This window comes from Ctenopharyngodon idella, chromosome 1 (genome assembly GCF_019924925.1).
Source record: "Ctenopharyngodon idella isolate HZGC_01 chromosome 1, HZGC01, whole genome shotgun sequence".
Classification (NCBI taxonomy): domain Eukaryota; kingdom Metazoa; phylum Chordata; class Actinopteri; order Cypriniformes; family Xenocyprididae; genus Ctenopharyngodon; species Ctenopharyngodon idella.
Window position 1 is genome coordinate 24,982,119 of NC_067220.1, and position 12,732 is coordinate 24,994,850.

Genomic DNA, 12,732 nt, shown 5'->3' on the forward strand with positions numbered 1-12,732 from the left:
CGGTGGGAATGAGGACGAAGGAGGAGACGGTGGGGAAGGAGGAGCCAGGTGGAACCGAAGGTGCAGGCTGGACAACGTCTGACCAAGTCAGAGTCTGTGGGACGAGGGAGCCCGGTGGAGTCGTGAGGCTGAAGGTTTCCGGTGGAGCCGAGGGAGGGAAGAGCCACGGCGGAGGCGATGCGTCGACAGGCCGCGGTGGAGTGTTGGGTTCGGAGGCTGGAGGCGGAGCCAGGGGATCCTCTGGTCTAGGTGGAGCTGGTGGCCTGAAGCTTCGAAGCGGGTCCACACACTTGGGTGATGGAGCTGAAGAGGGGCTGAAGGGTACCAGTGGAGGCAGGAATTATGAGATGGCAGTCAGAGGAGGCGGGAGAGGGAGGCTGGGAGGGAACACAGGAGACACATGGCTGGACGGAACCAGCGGGGAAACGGACAGTTCTTGACTGGACGGAACCAGCAGGGACACGGACAGTTCAGGTGTCTGGATGTGGAGTGGGGCTGGTGTCATCCTCAGCAGGGCCGATGGTGAACAGGGAGTTATTGTCTCTGTTTGTTCCGTTCTTCTGTTATGTTAGCGTGTGGTATAAAACATCAGGCAGACAAAGAGAAACAATAAAGGCAGGATTTAATAACTAACTCAGAATATCAGCATACACACGACATACATCAAACGAGAACGGGCAGAGACTGAAGGAGAACACAAGGTATATATATATATGAGGCAAACAAAGGGAACTTAACGAGGTGATTAACTAGACACAGGTGAATCAAATGAACTAATCAAACAGAATGGGGAAAACTAGGTAACAGGGGAAAACAGAAACATGAGGACTGTAACAATAGACTGTTTGCGACATGCCAAATTTGAGTTGCTGTGTTGAGTGAGATGCAGTGCAACGCTTTAAAGGATGGAAATACAGATCAGGGGAATGTTTGCAACGATTAACCACTTTAATTTCATTCTGTAACTTACACAAAATTATGTTTTGCTGTCAGAGCACTGGTAATGTAGCACACGCATCATTTCGTCTGTTCTTTATACTGCTTTTTATAATGTTTTAAATAAATGATTGTGATTACATTTATCTGCCTGTCACACTTTGTATATTGTCAAAATCGTTATGCTTAAGGTTATAGAGTGGAATAGGGAGCTCAAAATGATCCTTTTTGTACAAGAGTATATTAACTAAGATAGCAGTCACTGTAAATATATCTATATTGCGTTTTTTTTTTTTTAAGTGGTCATGTTTAGGTATAAGGGGTGAGTTAGGGGCTCAAAGATATCTATATAATAGTAATATGGCAAATAAATGGTAAATTTACAAATTGCTGTTTGTAAATAATTTATATAGAAGATCTGAACTCCATTTAACATCATACCTTCATACCTACCTGCACCGCCACTCTCACCCTCCTGTCAAGACTCCAGGACGCCCGCCCTCCCTCCCCATTTGTTCTATCTACGGTGCGAGGACGCGCCTACCGGGAGGGGGGAGTACTGTCACGGTCACCATCTCTCTCACCTTCCCTGAACTCCATTTCCCATCATCCCTCCTTCTTCTCACATGCTCACGCTCAGCATTCACCCGCACCTGATCTTCATCACCTCATCACACAAGCAGCATTTAAGCACACACATCACGCTGGCACTTTGTCTGGTCTCGTTCGTTTGTAGAAGGATTCATTTACCTGTAGAGCTTACCTTTGTGTCTCCAGCGTCTGCCTGATCCTCTGTGTCTCCAGCGTCTTCATTCTCCAGGCTCCCTCCAGGCTCCACTCTCTCCTCACCTATGTGTGTGCTTGGCTGCTCACTTCCACGATCTCCTTCAACCACCTGCAAAACAAAGAACTGTCAGTATTATCATTCATTATTGCATTCCTGCTTTGACTACCATACTCACCTGCCTGTTTGCTATACCTGCCACGTTCAATAAAACTCTCATATTCATTTCTACATTGTTGTGAGTCTGTGTTTTATGTAACACAAATGATATGTAACACATTTAAGTGATGAATAGTTTACACTTTAGATTCCTCAGGTGTGAATCGCATATGGCCTTTCTAAACCAAAAAAGTGTCTTCGAAATTTAAAATTAATACATTGTTTTTGTGACCGAGTAGGCAGGATAATTTTTACATCATTCTGAAGCAAAAACTCTGTACTAAAATATACAGTTCCCAAAAGTCTTGTGAAAAAATGTTTAGTATGTGTTTTGAGGCCTTATTTCAGTGACTTTTTTTTTTTTTTTTTTTTCAAAAACCATGCATATACGTAATTCTCTCAAAAAATACAAACATGTACATTACTTGTTACTCACATATTATTGTAGCCTAGTTTGTGCTGAATCCAATGTAATGAGACTTTTGTTATTAATGTTTAAGCAACTGAAAAAAGCACAAATGTCAGAGCATGTCAAAACTACTCCAGGACCCCATATCAGCCTCAGACCCCAGAGGGTTAAAGCTCTCGGAGGAGTTAGAGTCAGAAATTTTAGTCTCATAAAAAGAATAATAATAATACATTTAAATAGCATTTTAGTAAGTTGGCTTTCTCAAGGATTCCTGAGGTCCTGTGTGTGTGTGTGTGTGTGTGTGTGTGTGTGTGTTTGTGTGTGTGTGTGTGTGTGTCCATCCTTCCTACCATCTATAAGGTGTTCATGAAATGCATACTGACCAGAGTTCTTCCGTGGTTGGTGAAAGCTGACATCTTATCCACCAAGCAAAAGGCATACATCAATAGGCAAGGTATGAATGAGCATGTATTTTGTCTTAAAACTGGGATAGGTGACTTTAAGCATGAGTCATGTAGACTATACTCAGTCTTCTTAGACTTTAGAGATGCATTTGGAACTTTATCTCACAATGTCAGGTTCAAATCAATGGAGGAAATACAACTACCTCAGTTATTCATTGACATAGTGAAAGATGTATATAGAGGCTCCTTTATCGAAGTAATCTGTGGAGAACAGCTTACTCACCCTACATCACTTCAGATAGGCATTAAAACTGTCTGCCCTTGGAGTGCTATTAATTTTATAATTGCCATCAACCAATGGTTAAAGTGGATGTGTCAATGTGCACCCCCAATGTGATCTCCAATCTCCTATTCCAGTGCAGGGCTATGCAGATGATGTCCAGATCGCTTCTAGAGAAGAAAGTGTAGTTTAAAAACATGCTGGCCAGAACAGATTCTTTTCTGAAGTGGTCAGGTCTGGAGATTAAAGACACAAAATGTGTTGTTCTGTATGAGAGGAGGAGTGGAGGGAATAGGTGGTACCGTTCAAAAACTGATAAATGTCCTGTGTTTACAGTAGCAACAAATCCTATACGTGTATATTCTCTTCATGAGACACACTTATCTTGGACATAAAATTAATATTACAGGATAATGGAAAGAGCAAGTAAACATCATCTTGTCAGAGTATACATCCAGGTTGGACTTGATTGACAAATGTCCACTGCCACTGACTATGAAGTTAGAGGCTATTAGACATGTGGCACTGTCTAATGTACAACATCTGTTTTCCAACGTTCATATTCAACAGAAAGTGCTGAGCGAAATGAATAACAAAACAGTGAGCTTGGTGCGAAAGTGGTTTGGATTGAACACATATATAGCACTCGTGATATTATTTTCCATCCTCAATGGGAAGGAGGGTTGGGGGTGCCAAACATGATATGGATTTATACCAGCATGCGGATTTCCCATCTTCTGAATATGCTGAATAATGATGACAAAGATGTTAGGGAGCTGGCTAGATCCTCCCTGTTCCTGGAGCTAAGGAGACGCAAGGTGCCGTTGGCCAGGGAGTCAGAGCCTCACTTCCTTGGCTTCAAAAGAAAACCCAGCGGGAAACTTGACACCCACTCTGCTGGTGTCTGCTCAGATTGGCCGGACCTGAATGACCTCTGTGTTCGAACTGGAGTATCGCTGGAGTGGGCGAGGTCTGACTCTGGGACTGTGAGAGTCTCGGAGGACATTATTACTGACCCCCTGACCTACGTCAGAGCAACAGCCACATACGGTGGTCATAGCCACCCGTTAACATCTACAGGTGCCCGGTGAACTCTCATGGACTTACATCAACATCACCAAAAACAACACTGGGTGGGATTGAAACTTCAAGGAAAACTTGCATGTCTTCCATCTGCTGATCACTCTGTTTCTCATTCATTTCTTAAGAATACAGCACTTTGTGAGGACATTGTAATTTTTACAGTAAAAGCTAGAGTACAAGTTCTTCCTACTAGATTTAACCTTTCCATCTGGTTTTCTACAACTCAGGTTTCCCATTGTTTGCATCATACCACAGAACAGATTATTGAAACATTGCCACATATTTTGAACGGCTGCCATGCTTACAAGGGAATGTATATAGCACGCCATGACAGAATAGTAGACCTTATAGTGAAAGACATATCAAATTATTTCTCACCTTCAGTAAGAATGTATAAACATTCCTGTGTAAAACCATACATGTTCCAGTATTGCAATAGTAACTCTAAAATCTTTTCACATCTGTTTGCTAATACACCTGATGTTGTTGTGATTAATGAGCAGTCTAGAGAAGTGTTCGTTTTGGAGGTTGCTTGCATTTTTGACTCCAGTATGGAGGAAGCCATTATGACTAAAGTACTTAAATACCAACCACTCCTAAACACCATTTCAGAGATAGGTTATTGGGCCCGATTACTTGTTTTCATATTTGGCAGCTCAGGACATACACACAGGCTGGTATTAAAGGGGCTTCAACAGCTTGGGATGCCCAAAAAAAGGGCTAAGCAGTTAGCAAGGTACTGTGCTCTGTCTGCTATTATAGGCAGCCGCCATATATGGTGGAGGCATTGTTACTTATACCCATAAAAACTGAGAGTTATGCTTAATATTGTGATGATCTGCTGTATGCTACTAGTCCATGATTTTGTACATGTATTTCACTGCATCTATAATATTTATGTCCCTGTGGATTATTTCTCTTAAGTGGACTTAAATAAATTGTTACAATGTGTGTGTCTGTGTCTGTGTGTGTGTGTGAAAGTGACAGTTGAGAGTCAAAGATTCAAATTCACGAACACTAATAATAAGTATGGAGAAGAACAATACTGATGCTTTGCCAAAGGCAAGAACCACTAACTAGAATTTACATTTCCTGAAGAAAATGTGAGTGAAAATAAGAACGTGCTTGCAGTGGCAAAACTCGGCACTCGGGTTGCTAGGGTGTTCTGAGTGGTTGCTAGGGAGTTGCTAGGGTGTTGTTATGTGGTTACTAAAGTGTCCTGTGTGGTTGCTAGGCGGTTGCTTAGGTGATCTTGGTGGTTGCTAGGGTGTTGCTATGCAGTTGCTATGGTATCCTGGGTGGTTACTAGGGTGTTGCTAGGCAGTTGCTAAGGTGTTCTGAGTGGTTGCTACCGTGTTGTTAGGTGGTTGCTAGGGTGTTCTGGTTGGTTCCTATGGTGTTGCTCGGTGGATGCTAGGGTATCCTGGGTGGTTGCTAAGGTGTTCTGGGTTGTTGCTAAGGTGTTGCTAGGCAGTTGCTAGGGTGTGCTGGGTGGTTGCTAGGCAGTTTCTAAGGTGTTTTGGGTGGTTGCTAAGGTGCTGCTAGGCAGTTGCTAGGGTGTTCTGGGTGGTTGCTAAGGTATTGTTAGGTGGTTGCTAATATATCCTGGGTAGTTGCTAGGGTGTTGCTAGGCAGTTGCTAAGGTGTATTGGGTGGTTGCTAAGGCATTACTAGGTTGTTGCTAGGGTATTCTGTGTGATTGCTAGGGCGTTACTAGGCGGTTGCTAGGGTGTCCTGGGTTTTTGCTATGGTGTTGCTAGGTGGTTGGTAGTTATCACAGATGGTTACTATGGAGTTTTTATAGAATTCTTAGCATGGTATTAACATGTTTTAACACTTAGTTGTTATTAGCATGTAGCTATTCACTGCTAGCATGTGTAGCATTTTGGAAGTCCTGTTTGCTAGCATGAGTAAAAAGAGCAATCCCCCATCTCTATACGATGTTCTGATGCAGAGAAATAGGTCTTGCTAAACTGCTGCTAGGGTACTCTGTTCGGTTGCTTGGGAGTGGCTTGGCAGCTGCCAATGATGTTACTACAAAGGCTGCTTGTCATGAATGATATAAACCAACCCCCATCCCTCTATGACATTCAGATTACAAGATATCCCTCTTTGGGTTTGGGTTGCTAGGGTGCTCTAAATGGTTGCTAGGGCAAGGCAAGACAGTTAGCATGGTTAAACCAATAGCCTGGATATCTGCCCAAATCAAAAGAGCCAAACTCTTCAAACTTTTCTCTATGATGTTCTGATTTATCTCTCTCATCTATTTTTCAATGGAAGTCTTTGGGTGGTTGCTAGGGACCTGTAACTGGTTGCTAGGGTGTGGCTATGAAGATTTTAGGTAATTACTTATTGGCTGCTTGATAAGATAAGCCATGAGTGTGAGAGAGAGACAGAGAGAGAGAGAGAGAGAGAGAGAGAGAGAGAGAGAGAGAAAGAAAGGGTTCTAAGGCCCTGCATGTGTGTGTGATAACGACAGTTGGGATTTAAATTCATGAAAATTCCGTCAATGTTAAGTCTATGGGATTTTTTTGCCCGCTTTTTCGTCTGCTGTGTGAACATTGTAGGTCCGATCACTTAGAAAAGTCATAGCACACCTCTCCTCAATGAGCTGGTTGATTTGAGACCATATTCATGGGTCTATGACAAACGGTGCGGGAGGAGTAGCGCGTCGAAATTTTGTCCAGAAAAAGAATAATAAGTATGACAAATAACAATAGTGATGCTTTGCCTTTGGCAAGCACCAGTAACTAGAATATACATTTCCTGAAGAAAATGTTTTACTTAGTTTTGCTTGCAGTGGCAAAACTCGGCCCAGGGCAGATGCTACAGTGTTGCGCACGATTGCAAGAGAGCCAACCGCCATGTCTGTACGATGTTGTGGAGCTGAGAAATGGCTTATTCATGATGGTATATGGTTGCTAGGGTGCTCTAAATGGTTGCTAGGGTATGGCTAGACAGTTAGTAGGATTAAAACTAATAGACTGGAAAAAGAAATCAAAAGAGCCAAACTCATGTATCTCTATAATGCTCTGATTCATTTATATCCCTCTCATCTATTCTCAATGGAAGTCTATAAGGTGGTTGCTAGGGTCCTGTAACTGGTTGCTAGGGTGTGGCTATGATGAAGATTTCAGATCATTACTTATTGAATGCTTGATAAGATGTCAAATAAGCGTGTGTGTGAGAGAGAAAGGGTTCCTGAGGCCCTGCGTGTGTGTGTGTGTGTGTGAAAGTGACAGTTGAGAGTCAAAGATTTTAATTCACGAACATTCCCTCAATGTAAGTCTATGGGGGGTTTTTTGCCCGCTTTTTCGTTCACTGTGCAAACAGCATAAGTTAGATCACTTAGCAAAGTCATAGCACACCTCTCCTCAATAAGCCGGTTGATTTGAGACCTCATTCATGGGTCTATGACAAACGGTGCAGGACGAGTTACGCACCAAAGTTTTGTGTGGAAGAATAATAAGTATGCAAGAGAACAATAGTGATCCTTTGCCAGAGGCAAGCGCCACTAACAGACCAATTTGGTGTTTGCAAACAGCGATGGCGTTTTTGTGGGCGGAGCCTACCTGGTTGCAGAACATGACAGTTCTGCAGTAGCAGTCTATGGAAGCCACGGGATAAAAGAATAAAAAGTTAATTTCAAGTTTATATTTCACAATTCTGACTTTTATTTCTCGTAAATCTGAGTTTATATTTCACATTTCTTATAAGAAAAAACTGAATTGTGAGATATACTCGTTGTTCTGTCTTTTTTCCTCAGAACTGCAAGTTTATATCCTGCAATTCTGACTTTTTCCCCCTCAGAATTGTTAAATAAAGTCACAAGTGCGAGTTTTAAAGTCCAAACTGGGAGATATAAACACGTAAATGTAAGAAAAAAAATCAGAATTGTGAAATAAAAATGTTATTGGCTATGTTTAAAAGTTATCTATGTAAATGTTATAGGTTTAAATATTATTTCTTGCTGTAACTGCTATGTATGTATGTCCCCTATGAACTGCATATATTAATATTATGTAGACTTACTGTTTACATCAAATTCATGTTTTAATAGTAGACTAATCATGGCAGGTTTCATCAGTCCAGTCTGTGACTTGCAACATAAACATATCCGCTTAGCTTCAAAGACGGTATTCTATAAAAAATTAAGACTATATTTTTTGCATTCCGATTCCGACATCCAGAGGCACAACAAAACATTTTTCTCTTATTCTCTGGATTTTGCACATTTTCCTCTACTCGCTACCGCTATATTTCTGCAAACTATGTGCGTGCAGCTGCAAGTGACGTAACTGTGACGTCTGCTCCAAATGGGTCTATAAGTATGGAGAAAAACAATAGTGATGCTTTGCAAGAGGCAAGCACCACTAACTAGAATGTAGTGGCAAAACTCAGCACTTGGTTGCTAGGGTGTTGCTAGGCAGTTGCTAAGGTGTTCTGAGTTGATTCTATGGTGTTGCTAAGTGGTTGCTAGGGTATTTCTAGGATATCCTAGGTGGTTGCTATGGTAACCTGGGTGGTTGCTAGGGTGTTGCTAGGCAGTTGCTAAGATGTTCTGGGTGGTTTCTAGGGTGTTTCTAGGATATCCTAGGTGGTTGCTATGGTAACCTGGGTGGTTGCTAGGGTGTTGCTAGGCAGTTGCTAAGTTGTTCTGGGTGGTTGCTAGGGCGTCACTAGGTGGTTGCTAGGGGGTTCTGATTTGTTGGTAGGGTGTTGCTAGGTGGTTGCTATGGCAGCCTGGGTGGTTACTAGGGTGTTGCTAGGCAGTTGCTAAGGTACTCAGGGTGGTTGCTAGGCAGTTGCTAGGGTGTTCTTAATGGTTGCTAGGGAGTTGCTATACAGTTGCTAGGGTGTTCTGGGTGGTTGCTATAAAGTGGCTAAGCAGTAGTCACAGATGGCTAATATGAGAGTTTCATAGAGTTCTTAGCATGTTCTTAGCATGATTTAACACTTAGCTAATCACTATTAGCATGTAGCTATTCACTGCTAGCATGTGTAACATGTTGGAAGTCCTGTTTGCTAGCACGAATCAAACGATCCAACCCCCATCTCTATACGATGTTCTGATGCAGAGATATAGGTCTTGCTGAACGGTTGCTAGGGTACTCTGTTTGGTTGCTAGGGAGTGGCTTGGCAGCTGCCAGTGATGATACTGCCAAGGCTGCTTGGCAGTTTAAATTATATAAACCAACTCCCATGCCTCTATGACATTCAGATTTGAAGATATCCCTCTTTGTATTTCAGTTGCTAGGGTGCTCGACAGTGGTTGCTAGGGCATGGCTTGATAGCTTTACGATGATCCTGAGAGACTGATTGGTTGCCTGAGTAAAATGAGCCCACCCCCATGTCTCTATGACATTGTGCTGCAAAGATATCCATTTGAGCCTTTTATAATGGCAGTCTATGGGATTAGTTGTTTTAAAGACTACTTGCCAGTCTAATTCAAAAGAGGCCACCCACTTGTCTCTACGATATTCTGATTCACAAATATACCTATAACCTTTTTCAATGGAAGTCTATGGGGTGGTTGCTAGGGTGCTGTTACTGGTTGCTAGGGCGTGGCTATGAAGTTGAAATGTCATGATTTATTGGCTGCTTGCTAAGCAGAGTAAGATGAGACCACCCCCAAGTCTCTACGACATTCTGATGTGGAGATATGACGTCACAAAGTTCATCCTAATGTTAAGTCTATGGGATAGAACACCTCTCCTCAACAAGCCAGTCGATTTGACATCTCATTCATGGGTCTATGACAAACGGTGCGGGACGAGTTATGTGCCGAATTTTTGTGTGGAATAATAAGTATGATGAATAACAATAGTGATGCTAAGGCAAGCACCACTAATAAGTTTAATAGCATTTCAGTATGTTGGCTTTGTTAATTAGAGTAAGTTGGCTTTAACTTAATTAGAACACTAATTTGTTTTTTTTGTTTTTTTTTACATTATCATTATAATTATATTAAGAATTAGAACACTCCTGTTTTTTATTGAATTTATTTGTAATGTTTGTAATATTTGTATTGTTTTTTCTCAGTGTTTTTGAGGTATACAAGTGACAAGACAAATTATTTTAAGAAACATCTGCATGACTTTTGATTCATAATATTTACACATGATATAATAGTAAAATGCAGGAAAAATCCATCTCTCATTTAGTACTCTGTCATCAATTGGTGCAGCAATGGTCCACATTAAACTGTTCTTATGGGCCTCTTTGAAGCATTTAATGTAAAGGTGCTCCCATACTTTGGACAGATGGGTGATATACTTGACCCACTGCAGTTTGTTCTGTTTTTCATACAAGCACAATTTTCAGTATGGATGTTCTGACTTGTGACATTACGAAATTAACCTGCCAAACAGAAAATGTATTTGATGCTTTTGAGTGTTCATTTTGAACCCCAGTCATGAAGATTAACTTGGTTTAGCTTTTTTACTTAGTTATAGTTTTCATTATTTACACTTCATCTTGCGTTATGTCCTATTGACTTGCATAAAAGTACTATTTTCTTTTTCTTTTGCTAAAATATTGATCTTAAGAACTGTTTATTGAGCCTAGCTTTAGATTGGCTAAGTGTGCACTAATAAATGTTTGGTTCCTCAAGTTTGGAGTCAGGCAAAGATTCTTGGTGTTGTTGCTGTGCATGAGTTTTATGGAATCACATGGTTTGCTTGGGTTGCACTTTATTTTACAGTATGCACACTAATGTGTACTTACAGTGTACATACCTCAGAAAGTACTGGGTAATATAACATATATAACAAATACAACATGGGTTAAAGTTAGGTTTGGGGGTAATAATTATTACGTTATTACCCAGTTATTGTAATTACTATAATTACACAGAGTATGTACATCGGGAACAGGACTGTGAAATAAAGTGCTACCTTTCCTTGTTTCTGTTTTTCAAGACTTTTGTAACCTAGAATCTTAAGAGTTGGCATGTTGTTTATTGTGTGTAGACCTTTGGATCTGGCCCTCCTCCATATAATCAGCTATCCATCTAACCCCTTCTCCTTTCTCACACTCAAGCACCCTCATTCTCCCCTTTTTTTAGAAACACGCAATGCTTTTAATGGCCCATTGTTTGTCTCCGAACCAGACCCCCATCCCCCCAGCCAAATAAACAAAGGATCGAGAGCCGCTGTAGTCCCTGAGTGAGCCAGGTGTTTACCACTGTCAGCCTGCTCCCTAATGACTAAGACCTCATGCTGCAGCTGCTTGCTAAGGCCTCTTTTGTGTGGTTCCATTGTTGACCACACACCCCTCGTTTATTCATGGGCCACGCGGGGGAAGACCTTTTGGACAGCCACTAGTTTATTGCCACACTCCCTTAGAATACAAATTGTGTGTGTGTGCATCAGAGAAAGAGAGTGAGAGTGTGTGTCAGTATTTACACTCCATTGTGAGCTCTGTGCACTCTTATTGGTCTGCAGATAGTGACTGGTCTATAGGGGTATGATAGACATTGTAGCTCCATCTGCTCAAGCTCTAATTGTCTTCTGAAGGAAAACAATCTACAGCACAGAGTGTCACTTCTTCTAACTTTTCTGGGTTTTGTGGCCCTTCGTCTGCTTGACTGGATTTGTGCATCCCTAAGCGTGACTTGGTTTCTGCTTCTTGGTTTTGAGTTGGAGTGCAACAACGGGAATCTATATTTTGTGCTTGGCAATCTGCTAACTCAGTTAATGCTGAACTGAAAAGAGATATTTTAATGAACCACAATAATTTCCACATCATTTTCCTACTTTTGGGTTGGATCTTCCTTCACTTATGGTAAGTCTGGTGGTTTTTTTGTTTGCTTGTTTTTTGCCATTATTTTATTTGTTTGTTTTTTTGCCCTATTTTATCAGGCATCAGCTATCTTGTGTTTAGCGCATTAAGTGTCAGTGTCTGTAACAGACTTTTTCGTTTTTTGTTTCCCAGATTAAATGCACATTTTCCTCCACATAGAATTCATACTTCTTGTGTTTTTTCTCACTAGTTGTTGGTAGTTACTTCTACTTCTAGTATTAGTTCTATTACTTCTAGTATTTCAATTGATTTTTGGGACATGGAGGCACTTGTAGGTACAGGTGTCAGAATATCTTAACTCTTTCCCTGCCATTGGCAGAATTTTCCCATTTAAGTGTTGTTAAAAAATAATGCATGAAGCTAGAATAAAACAATATTTCTGTTGTTGTTTAAAAGCAGAGGCTCTTTTCTTTCTTTTGATATATTTCATATTCAGACATTCATACAACAAAATATTCCGGGGGCCATTATTTTTTTATGAAAATGATCAAAAACACTGGTGGTGGCTGGCAACTTTTTAAAAAACGCTGGTGGGGAAAGAGTTAAGGACAACTGCCATAGAAATGTGCTCATGTTGCTATGTCTTCGTGCTTATTTACACTTTCTTTAAAATGAAGGTGGGAAGGGCATGCTTGCTGACATCTGTTGAGAGAATGGAGAAAAACATTATGTTTTGACTGACTGACTTTACTGCTCTTTATAGTTTTGCAGTGGAGCTGGGGCCCTCTTCCCTTACCTCCCCTTTTTAAAACAAGAATTAATGAAGGAAATAAGAGTACCATGACTAGCCTAGATCCCATAGGCTTAAATATATTTTTATATAACTTGATCAATGTACTTTGTTCACCTTGCCTCCTTAAGCATGTAAATTTAT

The 12,732-nt window shown here is 41.0% G+C and overlaps 1 protein-coding gene across 1 annotated transcript in view; it reads left to right on the plus strand.

Moving 5' to 3' along the window:
• Positions 1 to 10,629: 10,629 nt before the first annotated feature.
• The window catches only part of LOC127514280 (probable ribonuclease ZC3H12C), a 54,179-nt gene continuing 52,076 nt past the window's right edge, over positions 10,630 to 12,732 (plus strand). Inside the window, exon 1 of the mRNA XM_051896990.1 lies at positions 10,630 to 11,840. The gene's annotated coding sequence lies outside the window, so the exon portion shown is untranslated. The remainder of the gene's footprint in view (positions 11,841 to 12,732) is intronic.